This window comes from Lagenorhynchus albirostris, chromosome 6 (genome assembly GCF_949774975.1).
Source record: "Lagenorhynchus albirostris chromosome 6, mLagAlb1.1, whole genome shotgun sequence".
Lineage (NCBI taxonomy): Eukaryota > Metazoa > Chordata > Mammalia > Artiodactyla > Delphinidae > Lagenorhynchus > Lagenorhynchus albirostris.
The window spans coordinates 106505404-106519772 of NC_083100.1; the positions used below are offsets into that span (position 1 = coordinate 106505404).

At 38.2% G+C, this 14369-nt stretch overlaps 2 pseudogenes; both read right to left on the reverse strand.

The window, feature by feature from the left end:
* Positions 1-431: 431 nt before the first annotated feature.
* Positions 432-10238, reverse strand: LOC132521553 (small ribosomal subunit protein uS10-like; annotated as a pseudogene).
* Positions 10239-12141: 1903 nt separating this feature from the next.
* Positions 12142-13583, reverse strand: LOC132521555 (small ribosomal subunit protein mS31-like; annotated as a pseudogene).
* Between the last annotated feature and the right edge of the window lie 786 nt (positions 13584-14369).

Consider the following 14369-nt stretch of genomic DNA (forward strand, 5'->3'; position numbering starts at 1 on the left):
CATAACCACTGGACAGCCAGGGAAGTCCCTAATATCCTAATATTTTTCTTTCTTTCTTTCTTTTTTTGGTTATCCATCTATTTTTTTTTTTTTTTTTTTGTGGTATGCAGGTCTCTTACTGTTGTGGCCTCTCCCGTTGCGGAGCACAAGCTCCGGACGCACAGGCTCAGCGGCCATGGCTCATGGGCCCAGCCGCTCCGCAGCATGTGGGATCTTCCCGGACCCAGGGCACGAACTCGTGTCCCCTGCATCGGCAGGCAGACTCTCAACCACTGTGCCACCAGGGAAGCCCTATCCATCTAATTTTAATTATTCTGCTTAAAAGGTGGAATGAATTCCATAGCACAACTCTATTCCTAAGACCTGTCAGTATTATGAATAAAAGTCAATGAAATTTAACAACTGATTATCAATTTATTAAAAATGTTGATTTAAGTATCTGCAATGGTGACTTCAACCTCGATTCCTGGCTCAATACTGATGGAAGTGATCTGCTTGACAATCTCAGAAGGATGTGCAGGTCAATGAGTCGCTTGTGGATCCTCATCTGAAAATGATCCCAAGTCTTAGAACCTTCACCGCAAGGAGTTTTCCTTGTAGTTTCCTTGTTATTCTCAGAGTTTTGGTAGGGATCTGAACCGGTCCTTTCACTTTGAGATTCTTTTCCTTCGCACCAATGAACAGATCAGCACATACCCTCTCCAAAGACTTCATGTTGCGGCTGGTGAGGGTGATTCTAATCTGGTGAATCACCACCTGTGTCTCCATGGGATTCTTTCTGCTATCTTTATTGTTTTATTTTATTTTTCTGGAGTATAATTTTGTTTTATTTTTTTGGAGTATAATTGCTTCCCTCTTAAGCTTCCCTCCCACCCCCCAATCCCACCCCTCTAGGTTGTCAAAAAACACTGAGATGATCTCCCTGTGCTATGCAGCTGCTTCCCACTAGCTATCTATTTTACACTTGGTAGTGTATATGTCGCTACTACACTCACTTCGTCCCAGCTTCCCCACTGTGTCTGCAAGTCCATTGTCTATGTCTACATCTTTACTCCCGTCCTGCCATTAGGTTCATCAGTACCATTTTTTTTTTTTTTAGATTCCATATATATGCATTAGCATACGGTATTTATTTTTCTCTTTCTGACTTACTTCAGTCTGTATGACAGACTCTAGGTCCATCCACCTCACTACAGATAACTCAATTTTATTTCTTTTCATGGCTGAGTAATATTCCATCGTATATATGTGCCACATCTTTTTTATCCATTCATCTGTCGATGGACATTTAGGTGGCTTCCATGTCCTGGCTATTGTAAATAGTGCTGCAATGAATCTGATTGAAAAATGAGCAGAAGACCTAATAGACATTTCTCCAAAGATGACTTACAGATGGCCAAGAGGCACATGAAAAGATGCTCTACATCACTAAACATTAGAGAAATGCAAATCAAAACTACAATGAGGTATCACCTCACACCAGTCAGAATGGCCATCATCAAAAAATCTAGAAACAATAAATGCTGGAGAGGGTGTGGAGAAAAAGGAATCTTCTGCACTGTTGGTGGGAATGTAAATTGATACAGCCACTATGGAGAACAGTATGGACGTTCCTTAAAAAACTAAAAATAGAACTACCATAGGACCCAGCAAACACACTACTGGGCATATACCCTGAGAAAACCATAATTCAAAAAGAGTCATGTACCACAATGTTCATTGCAGCTCTATTTACAATAGCCAGGACATGGAAGCAACAGAAGTGTCTATCAACAGATGAAGGGGTAAAGAAGATGTGGCACATATATACAATGGAATATTACTCAGCCATAAAAAGGAATGAAATGAGTTATTTGTAGTGAGGTGGATGGACCTAGAAACTGTCATACAGAGTGAAGTAAGTCAGAAAGAGAAAAACAAATACCGTATGCTGACACATATATATGGAATCTAAAAAAAAAAATGGTCAGAAGAACCTAGGGGCAAGAAGGGAGTAAAGATGCAGACCTATTAGGGAATGAACTTGAGGATACGGGGAGGGGGAAGGGTAAGCTGGGATGAAGTGAGAGAGTGGCATGGACATATATACACTACCAAACGTAAAATAGATAGCTAGTGGGAAGCAGCTGCATAGCACAGGGAGATCAGCTCGGTGCTTTGTGACCACCTAGAGGGGTGGGAGAGGGAGGGTGGGAGGGAGGGAGAAGCAAGAGGGAGGAGATATGGGGATATATGTATATGTATAACTGATTCATTTTGTTATAAAGCAGAAACTATCACACCATTGTAAAGCAAATTTACTCCAATAAAGATGTTAAAACAACAACAACAACAACTCTATAAACAATAAATTCTGGAGAGGATGTGGAGAAAAGGGAACCCTCCTGCACTGTTGGTGGGAATGTAAATTGATACAACCATTATGGAGAACAGTATGGAAGTTCCTTAAAAAACTAAAAATAGAGCTACCATATGATCCAGCAATCCCACTGCTGGGCATATACCCTGAGAAAACCATAATTCAAAAAGAGACATGTTCGGCTCTCTTTAAAAGCCATGGCTGTAGCACATCTTCCTGACCGACTTGTTCCTCAGCAAAAGTGAAGAGCGGTGAGTCAGGAGCAGATGCGTGTGACCCAAGGCTCCTCTGCAGCGGTGACAGAGTCTTCCTCAAAGAGCTTCTTTCATTTTTAATTATATTTTTTATCTTATATTTCCATGGCCCTTCCACTATTTGCTTTTAGCTAATCACTAATCCTAAAGTGAGAGACTGTATCAAACTTCTGAGAACAGTAAGTAAAAAATCACCTGTGGGGCTTCCCTGGTGGCGCAATGATTGAGGGTCTGCCTGCCAATGCAGAGGACACGGGTTCGTGCCCCGGTCCAGGAAGATCCCACATGCCGCGGAGAGGCTGGGCCCGTGAGACATAGCCGCTGAGCCTGCGCGTCCGGAGCCTGTGCTCCGCAACGGGAGAGGCCACAACTGTGAGAGGCCCGCATACCGCAAAAAAAAAATAAATCACCAGTGTCCACATTACCGAGGTGACAAATTCACCTGTAATTCATAACACACGTGATTTATCTCCACAGCTTAGTTTCTTTTTTCCTATTTTTCCCATTTTATTTCTTATGTTCAACTCTTTTATACATCTAACATTATTTTTATGTGCCATGTAAGATAAAGATCTTTGTGTTTTTAAATATTAGCTCATAATTTTTGTAAAATAATTTACTGAGGAAAACACGGGTTTGAAAAGGCTAGTCTAGGCTTGATATAGAGACTTGAACATTGTGAGCATAGACATATATTTTTTGAAGCTGACGGGTTGGATGTGATCTCCAGGAAAAGGGTTCTGAGTATGAAAGCATATACCCTTAAAATTTTTTTCTACTCAAATTTATTTATTCTTGGATGAATTTAAATAACTTTTTATGAATCTTCTATTTCATTCCATCTATTTGTGTATTTATTCTTATGCATACATAAGAATGTGCAAGATTATAGATTATGCAGTGTTTCAATTTCCAACTATATTTCTTGATATCTTCTATTATTTATTTATCCTTATAAACTCAAAAATCAAGTACCCATGATATCTGCCTTGCCCCACAAAACGTCTTAGTAGCTTCTACCTAACAGCCTGTTCTTCATACTAAGCCAGGGTTTATAATGAAGGATCAATGAATTTAAGCTATATTACTTCTTAAGAGAGCTAACATCTGAGAAATGTGGAGAGAGTTCCATTGACATGACTGAGTATTCTCTATTTCTGGTGAAGCTGCTGAACTAATTGTTCATTTTTATATGTTCCATATAAAGAAGTCAGACTTGGACAGAGAGAAACCTCTGAAAGCACTTGCTTTAAAATTAAAATCAGTTAAAATCATGAATTTGAAGATAAATCTAAGTGAGGTAGTTCCTATGGACCCTGTACTAGTTTGCTAGGGCTGCTAGAAGAAAGTACCACAGACAGAATGGTTTAAATAACAGAAATTTATTTTCTCATAATTCTGGGGCTGGAAGTTCAAGATCAAGGTGCCAGTAGGATTGATATCTACTGAAGTTCCTCTCCTTAGCTTACAGACAGCCACCTTCTTGCTGTGTCTTCACATGGTCTTTTTTCTGTGCCCATATACTTCTGGTGTATTTTCCTCTTTTTATAAGAACACAAGTCTTATCAGATTACGGTCCCACTCATATGACCTCATTTAATCTTAACCCCTTAAAGGCCCCATCTCCAAATATAATCACATTGGGGGTGAAAGCTTCAGCATATGAATATCAAGGGGATACAGTTCAGCCAATAATAGATCCTATGGACTTGCCATGCTTTCTTTACCCCTCTAGATTTGGGGATTTTGGTGGGACTATGCAATAAGTATTTCTATATTAACGCAAAATGTTTGCTTCCTCTGAAAATGGAATAAGTTCTTGATGTCATTTTCAGTTGGTTCCTTTATGCACTAAATTTTGTTTTAAATAAATTACTTGTAGTTTTTTTCTTCCTGAATAGTGACAACCTTCTAGATTTTCTAATGTTTTTGTAAGAATATTTTTGCTTTAAAAAACTTATCAACAGTATTCAGATACTACAATCACATATGCAAAAATCAAAAATCAATCATTTAATTCAATTAATCTTTGTAGTTTATGAAGTTTCATATGCATAGTTTTAGTTGTTCTTCCAGACTCACTTGTAAGATAAGTTGGGTGTGGGTGGATATGAGGCTATTCAGAGCAGATTTGACAGGAGGTAACATGTAGAACTACTGAAGAATCATCCTGAGATGAGCCTTCGACAAAAGACATCAATGTTAGTTCCTTTTCCTCCCTACTAGGAAAAAAAAAAAAAGTAAGAGTAGCAATCTCTAATCTTCTTGATGCTTAGAAGGATTAAGTTCTAAGAGAAAAACTAAAATGAAAGAAGAATTTAAGGCAAGAATTTTATGTGAAGGGGCCACCCCTTCACTGGTAGCAAGATAATGGCTACAAAGCCCAAAGAAATTCCCAGGCATACAGAGAAGAGTGTACTCTGTTTATTCAGAGCACTACAACAAGGTTGGCAAGAGAGATGTGTGGTAATCTCCTTGGGTAATACACTGTTACAAAGGGTCAAAAAAGTGTATGTTCTATGTAAAAGAAAAAGCAAGGAAAATTCCTTTTCCTGCAATACCTATAACCCCATGACTTCTCACCTCTTCATAACCTTGGCTTTGAGTTGAGGAATGATATATTATATACTAAATTTTATCTCGTTTTGTATGAAAACAAACATAAAAATTACTCTTTCTCTGTGATGACTTCTTATACAACCCAGAAATGCCCTTCTTGTTTCCAAGCTTCTCTTCCCAGATCTACTTCTTTAGCCAGGTTTTTTTTAATAAGAATAGCTGCACTAGTGTGTACTCAAACGTACAGTTTAAAAATAAGATAGCAATATTCTGAATATTTCTGAGAATAAATGTTTTCTTGTTTTTATTTTACGTTTGTGGAGTCAGTGATACAAGTACAAAACAGGAGATGCCAAGAAGTCAAGAGAAATAAGTGAGTTACTCACAACGGGCATGAAATTGTTAAAGAACAAAGCCTTCTCCAGGTGCAGGAAGCTTAGCCCTATGATCAAACAGGCTCTTGGTAGTGCAGGTACGTGTAGTAATCATCATGAAGTAAGCATAAAGACAACATCTTTAAAATGGTGGTGATGTGATGCTGAGGCTAGAAGATATTTCTTCTTCACTTTCTTATGAAGATAGCCTGTTTCCAGGAAAAGGAGATATTCAAATATCTGATCCCACTTGAAGGGAAACATACAGGACAGCTATAACTTGTTATTCAGTAAAATATTTATTAATCTATTAGGTATATATTAAGTGGAAGGCACCAGAGGTATAGAAATGAGCAGATTTGTGCAATAGAGTTTTGGACACAGATAAAAGTAAAAATGCGCAGACATGAAAACAGAAACAAAAATAGAAATGAACAACTCCAAGCATAAAAGGTACAATGTCTATAGTAAAAGGAGTAAGCTTGGATTAATTAAATACTGTAGAAAAAGAAATTAACAGTAATAGTACTTGATGTAACTGAGAGGACTGAGAAAAGCATGAACCTGGTTTCCTCGTGACTTCACTTCTTCACATTTTTCCCTTTGTTAATTTTGCTTTGTATCCTTTTGCTGTAGTAAATCATAGTCATGAGTAAGACCATACTGATTCCTGTGAGTCCTGCCCTGACATAGTTGGTGTTAGAAGTGGGATATGCTAGCGTGACCTTGACCCACTGAAATATGGCAAAAACATTGTTTGGGAAAAAGCAAGTTCAAAGGGTGGAGAAGGATAAACCTCCACTTGTTGGGTGTCTATAAGTTAGCCATGGTATGAAAGAGCAGCTGAATTGCTGTCTATTGTGAAAGGTAAAAGTTACACATGGAATTTAAAAATGATTTATCTACTCCAGGAGAATCAGCTTGCTGGATTCTCTAGCTATTTTTGGTAATCCAACTACAGTGAGGAGAAAAGAATGCAGTCCGGTAATGTCTTTGGTTGTTGTCTCTCTTCCCAGTGGAAGGAGAAACAAAGAGACCAAACGTTCCCAAATGTGATCTTTAGATAGCCCAGAAATGTTAAAAGTTTATATTTTCTCTCCTCCAAGTGGGAGAAGAAGATTAGATCAGTTGCCAGAATTGGATCAAAGCTTTAGATAAACCAGACGGGGGATAAAAGGAAAAATACTCTTGCCATTTCTTCATCCTAACTGCTTCTTCAACTGCTGCAGACCTCCTGCCTCCGCTGTGCATTGCAGCTGGAGCTCCCCCAGAAACTGTGAACTTAAACCTGTAAATCTGAAATTTACCGATAGAAGTTATAATAAATTTACAATAGCATATAAAGAGATTTTTAATTGGCTTTGTACTTTGTGATTATTGCATCTGAATATATAATAAAATTTTTGTAAATGTTTGTAATTTCACAAATCCTAAAGGGAGCATCACAATCAGGGAAAGCTGCAAAGAAATGTGCTCTTAGGATACAGATTCCTTGCTTTTTATCATGGGTGAGTTGGTTGGAATTGAGGTTCTTGACGTATTTTAAAAATATGGCTTTGTAACTGATGTTTCTGATTCTGATTTTTGCCTACTATTAGAGCCCCTGAATAAAGGGAGATACAAGAACAGAGAGTCAATCTCCAGATGGAGATACAATTTTGATACTGTAAAACAGTTTTTAATTGCTTATGAGCTCTTATAAAATAAGATATCTGACCCTTAGAGGCAGATACTTTTCTAGCCTAATGTGCATATTTTTGAGTGGATCAGTTTGGACACTCAGACTTACAAGACAAAAAAAGCTCAGGAAATCTTTGCTTGTCACTTGGAGTTGGAATACAGCTGTCTGGTCCTATTGAATTTCGGCTTTGCTGCTGCTAACGAAAAGCCACTGAATTTTTTAGAATCTGAATTCAGATACTCATTACCTGGATCTAACTCCAAGCTAAAACCTAATATTGCCTGTTATGGGCTGTTTTGGCCTCAGCATGTGCTATACTAAAACGAGGCAGGCATACTTCTCTAATAAACAGAACTCAGATTCCAAGACTGCTGCAGGTTTAGGATCTCCCTCTGTGGGATCATAAACTATGAAAATATCCTTGATGCTGACTGAACCATCTGTGTCATATACAAATGCCCACAGAAAAGGGCTTATTCTCTGATGGAACTATCTGAGCTCTGGACCAATTTTATATTTCTGAGACTGATTGCATTCCTAACTTGTGATCTCTGCCAAAGGCTGAAAGTTGGGAAGAGGAAACATCATGGGGATGGTGAACCCTCCACCCACGTCCGACAGATGAGATTCTTGACCCACTGGGGAATGTTCACTGCTGTTGACCTGTGTTTGGCTTTTCTGATTAGTTATAGCTTGCAGTCATAAACTGATAGCTTGAGCCTACTTCCCTCAACTTTCTCCTGGTGCCGCAACTCAGTAAGCAATTTTATTACTAAATGCAGCTATTTCCAGAAAAAGGAATTGTGTTTGGTAGGTTGCTCACTAGGTGAGTGATCAGAATGAAAGGGATGGAGGGTGTAGAAACTCATTTCAAAAATTTTTGAAAACTCAGGATTTTGTTCTAATTTCTAAACATGAAGTGTCTTTCTGATTAAGTTGTATACAAGACTTGTTTTTTGTTTGTTTTTGTTTTATTTTGTCTTTTTTTAACTGGAGAAAAAGCTTGGACTCTCTTGCATACAACTTTTCTATATGAATGATTTGGGTAACAGTAGGGATAATTGAAAAAGTATAAAGTTATGATTGCTGAATGAGATACACTTACTTTTTACTAACAGAGTAAAAACAAAACCCTGGTACCTGGGCAGACATGGGGAATGAAGAGGGGATTAATGATCTTTATTTTTCAAAACTGTCCCTGGAAGCTTTTTCCTCCTACCGAAGCAAAGAGAAAAATCCCCAAGTGTTGACTTTCCAAGCTGCTGTGAGCATTTTGAATCAATCTTACTGCTGGGCCTATGATCACACCTGTCTCTGAGACAGCAGGGGGTGGCCTCAGCACTTTCCACGCAGAACACCTCCAGATGCCATTCACATTTGCGATGAGGATGAACTGGTGTCAGGGACAAGCAAAACTATTTGGAATTGCCTGTCTCAGGCGGTTCATTTGAAACCAAGAACTGAACTGAGTTAAGTGGACCGGACTTAGAATCCTAGGGCAATAGGCCCCAGGGTGGGAGGCCACATCAAGGGTGCTATTAACTTATACTCTGCCTAATTAATGTAGATCCTGTTTGTGGGTCCCTAACAACGATAAATTCTTTATTATATTATAATGTCCTGCATGTGCCCTCTGGGATTATACTTTTTATGTGTGTATCCTGTCAAGACACTGCCTTACTCCTGGAAGGCATTCAGGTCGACTTGAACTTACAGACCAGAATGCTGCTGTGACTAAATTGATGCTGTGGGCCAGGTTAAAAAGGGTAAGGAGGACGGCACTTGTTTTCTAAGATAGACTTTTATGGTAAATGGGATTTGTTTTAACTGAATAAATTCATGACCCCTAAAGGTTATCACTGAGATAACACTGCAATTTGATGGGTTCTCCTGATAATAATTTTGTTGTAAATATGCCTTGACCAGAGGGCAAGAGGAGGACCGTGCAGAAAAAAGTTGAAATAACAGGGCTGAAACTGCTTTCCTTAGTAAAGCCTGCTTGCAAGGCTGGCCCTAGGCTGGGGTCTGTTAACTTAGGTTTCAAGGGGGTTCCAGTCATCCCCAGAACTAGTAAGAGTGGTTCACTGTGCCTAAATTGTTTGTACAACAATATGTTTTATGCTGAACACCTGCTTTCCTTCTTGGAGTCTGTAATTTTGATACGTGATAGCCAGAGGGTGCATGCATAACCAACTCCCAATAAACGAGTCTTTAATGAGACTAGTGAGAGCGTTTTACACATGTTGTCATAACTCACTGCTAGAGAAATTATGTGTCTACTGGGAGAGGACTTTTGGAAGCTTATGCCTGATTTCCTTGATACTTTACTACATGTGGCTTTTCCCTTTGCTGATTTTCTTGATATCTGTATTTGTTTACCAGAGCTGTGTAACAAAATACCACAGACAGGGTGGCTTAAAAAACAGAAATGTACTTTCTCAAAGTTCTGGATTCTAGAAGTTCTGGATTGACATGTTGATAGGGTTGGTTCCTCCTGGGGCCTCTCTCCCTGGGTTGCAGATGGCCACCCATTTTCTGCCTCTTCACATGGTTGTTTCTCTGTTCATGTGCCCCTGGCATCTATCTGGGTGCCCCAATCTTCACTTATAAAGACACCAGTCATATTGGATTAAGACCCACTCTAATGGCCTCATTTTAACTTAATCACCTTTTAAAGGCTCTGTCTCCAAATACAGTCCCATACTGAGGTACTTGGGGTTAGGACATCCATATATGAATTCGGGAAAGGGTGGGAGAGGCATGATTTTAAGCCCAGAACAGTATCTATTGCTGTAATAAATCGTAGCCATGAGTACAACCATATACTGAGTTCTGTGAGTCCTCCTTGTAAATTTTCAAACCTGAAGGTGGTGTTGGGGGCTTCCAACAAAATCAGTATATAGTCATTTTTTGGTAAATGTTCTGTGTGTGCTTGGTATGAAAAAAGATTATTTACCAGTTTTGGGGTATGTCATTCTATATGTGTAAATGTTGTCAACTTTGTTAATCATGTTGTCTTCATGGTAATTTTTTTTCTGGAATGTTTTTTGGTGTCTTTGTTATTTTATTTTGTTTTATTTATTCTATTTTATTTTTCTGCTGATTTTCTCTCCTTTCTGTGTACCTTATTTTTGCATCGTGAATCAGGCATTTAGTTGAAAAACTATTTGTAGCAATTCTTTTGTAGAAAAGAGGATTTACTTTTTCTCTTGCAAGGTGCTGGAGACAGTGGCAATCTAAATCAGTTCATTCAACTCCAGGTTTTGAAATGATTTGAAATTGCTTTACAGCCACTAAGTCTGAACTACTTCCAATTAAACCATAATTTGGGGATGTAGCTTTTAAGAACCCAATGTACAGTTTTTCATCCAAGTCCTACAAGGCTGTTGATACCTCTGATACCCGTCTCAGGCATTTTCTTTCCTTTACTCAGTTAAAAAATCCCCTAGAAAAAATGTTTCTCAGTTTTATTTCTCTGAATTTCCATTTTCTCTTGGATCTTATTCTAAGAATGTTTCACAATCTTGTAAGCTCTCAGGATGTTTTTTACTTTTTATCAAGCATTTCTGATCATCCTCAGTAGGTAGATAATTCCAAACTAACTAGCATAAAAGTAGAAGTCCTCTTAGCCTTCATTTCTCATTTATCAAATGTTATTATATCTCTAGTTTGAAGGTTTATGATGATGGTCAAACTAGATGTTTGAGTCAGCCCTTTGAGAAGTTTCTTGGCTGTGGTCTACATATACAAACTCCTTGTTTTCTTCATTTGATTAGCCAGATCTAAGAAATAAATCTTTTGGGATAAGCCCTTTTTTAATGTCTTTTTTTAGTAAATGATACATTCATCTATCACATGAACATTGTGCTGTTAGAAAAGGCATTTTAATCTTATTTACTAAAAGAAAACTTCTCATTTGATGTGAGATTTATGTTTTTTTCAAAGATTAATTCAAGCTCTTTGTCTTTCTGGGAGACAACTATAATCTACTTTTCTCTTAATAAATATCACTCTAAACCTTCTAATATATTTTATATTCAATATTGCTTGTAAATGTACTTAAATCCTACAATCGTCTAATGAAAAACCATAGCATTTATAGATAGAAAACTGTAGAAGCTGCTCTGGGAATAGATATGTTCATACAGTCAACTTTTTTTTCCTTTGGCCACACCACAGGGCATGTGGATCTTAGTTCCCAGACCAGGGATAGAACCTGCGGCTCCTGCAGTGGAAACATGGAGTCTTAACCACTGGACCACCAGGGAAGTCCCCATACAGTCAACTTTTGTATCCAATTATTTCAAAATATTCTCAGGTGTCTTATATGTAAAAAAAAAAAAAAAAAAGAAAGAAAAAAAATTAAAAAGTGTATTCAAAAAAGCTAGAAAAGTATTTTGAAGGAAGTGTAGAGGAAACAAGCTACACGATTTTGAAATAACGTGTTTCCAAAAGAACTTCTATCACCAGTAGTAAGCACTAGGGAGAAGAGAGCTCTAGACCTCTCCTTAGCAAGCGTAAGTTTCTTTTATGCTTTATCAACTCTTCTAGAAGAGCAGAGTCTGATGGGCAACTTAAATTTCCACTGAATTGTATTTTAAAAGGTAACATAATACTATTGAAAATAAAAGAGATGCTGAAGGTTCCAAGCACAGTAGAGTTATACATTCTTTTCCACAGAACTGATGAACAGCTACAGCATGTTTGTGAAGTTATATTTATTAATAGAATTATATTTGTAATGCAATTCAGTGGATTTTTCATTAAAGGAATTGTGCAATAGTTTGTTAATAGATGTAGTTGTTGTCTGATGATATTTAAGCTTGAACTTTTAAATATTGGATTTTTTTTCTGGTAAAATTTTTAAATTATAATATGAATCTCAACAGCTTGAAATAAAAATTTCCATGGTCTTCAATTGAACTGTATGCCGCTTTCTTTTAGAATGTCCTGTTTTTCATTAAAATAATTTCTAAACCACTCTATATGTTCAACCTTCTGCTTAACACTCAGATCTGGGTTTTTGGAAAGGCCACAGGTCATCAACTCCATGAAGTGGCGAATTGGTCCTTGTTTTGGAAAATCCTCCAGGTACTTATCCAGAAATATATGTTCATGAAATTCTGAACCATCATCATCAAAACCTGCTTCGTTGTTAGCTGGGAACTCCCACAATTTCCCCTCTTTTGTCAACTGGATCATCTCTTCGAAACCATTCTGAAAGTGTTGTACTTTGACTGCCGCTAACTGCTTGGAAAATTCTACATCCCAAAGAGAAGGTGCTGCCTCTGTTTCAGGTGCCTCTTCAGTAACTGCCTTAAGCTCAAAATTATTAAGCCTCTTCCCCTTGAATATATTTTTCCTAGAACTTTTTCTCAAATCAGCAGCCTTCTCCTGGCCAACAAAATCATCAGTCCCGTCATCAAACTGAATCTGATGCACTGGTCTTGCGCTAACTCTCACTGTGGCAGATCTGGCAACTTTCATATCTGATATGATGTTAGTGAAACTAATTTTAGGTCTCTCTCCATCCTTCTGTGCCCTCGAGTCTTCCTCGTGCTGCTGGAGCTGCTTGAGCAGCTCTGACTTGTTCATCTGCTTAACAAAAGGGAGAGAGTCTGCAACCGCGGTTGCAGCAGCCACAACTCAGGGACTCACTTCTCTTTGGGGGTCATCTTCTGGAGCTTTCTGAAGTCTGCCAATTGAAGCCTCCAAACTTTTAAGTTGGCTTCTGTTGGGTGGCTTTGTTGTTTGTACATTTACTGTGCTTAATTCAACTTTCATTCCCTTAAGAATCTTTTACGTCTTTTTCTTCGTATTCTCCTTTACACTGTGTTGGCTCTCTGTCTCCTTGGAAATCTCACGAGTTGGAACAGACTGCTCATCTTTCTTGCTATAGATCACGCTGTTAGTGCCAAAATATCTTTGGATATTATTTTTTGTCCTGACCGTGTTCATGCAGAGACGCGAGTAGCACGATGGCGGCCGCTGATACCTCGGGGCCTCCGGAGCACAAAGGGAGGCGGGAAAGGGGGCGAAGAGGGAGGAGCGGAGAAACAGAATTGGGCACACAGGGGCGACAACGCGTCCTCTACATATTGGATATTTTTAAAGCAGTATTGCTCATAGTAATATGGGGATGAATGTAAGGAAACGGAATTTTGATTTGATATCTACTGCTTTTGACTGTTCGTCATCTATCTCCTCTTCATTGGCGATGAAATGGTGAGCTTCCTTTGGAAAACTACCCTTTGTTTCTCATGCTCTCTTGATTCTACCCGTGTCTAATTAAGAGGAATGTGACTCACTAGGCCAATCAGACGCTTCCTGTTGGGAATTTGAATCTTGAGCAGCATGGTGAAAATAACAAAATGTTTGGAGCTCGTTTATCCCATAATAGTGGCCTGAAAAGTCCAATCAGTTCGGCTGCCTTGGTCCCAGAAGATGCCTTGTGTCCTGTCCTCTGTATTACCTGATTACACTGCTTTCCTTTATTTGTGCCATACCAAATTCTTCCAGTAACTTTGCCCTCCTTTTCTAAGTTGATCAGAATTGTTTTCTGCACACAAGTGCCTAACCAACTGGTGATTTTTATACAGAAAGCACATGGAATAATAGGTAAATCTTTTCGTTTTTTTCTAATTTCAATTTTTAATTGTTGTTTGCATAGAAATACATTTTATATTGGAGTATAGTTGCTTTACAATATTGTGTTAGTTCATAGTGTACAGCAAAGTGAATCAACTATACGTATACATATATCCTCTCTTTTTTGCATTTCTTTCTCATTTAGGTCACCACAGAGCACTGAGTAGAGTTCCCTGTGCTACACAGTAGGTTCTCATTAGTTATCTATTTTATACGTAGTATCAATAGTGTATATATGTCAATGCCAATATCTCCCAATCCATCCCATCCCACCACTTTCCCCCTTTGTATACATACATTTGTTCTCTACGTCTGTGTCTCTATTTCTGCTTTGCAAATAAGATCATCTATACCAATTTTTTCAGATTCCACATATATACCTTAATATATGATATTTGTTTTTCTCTTTCTGACTTACCTCACTCTGTATGACAGTCTCTAGGTCCATCAATGTCTCTACAAATGACCCAATTTCATTCCTTTTTATGGCTGAG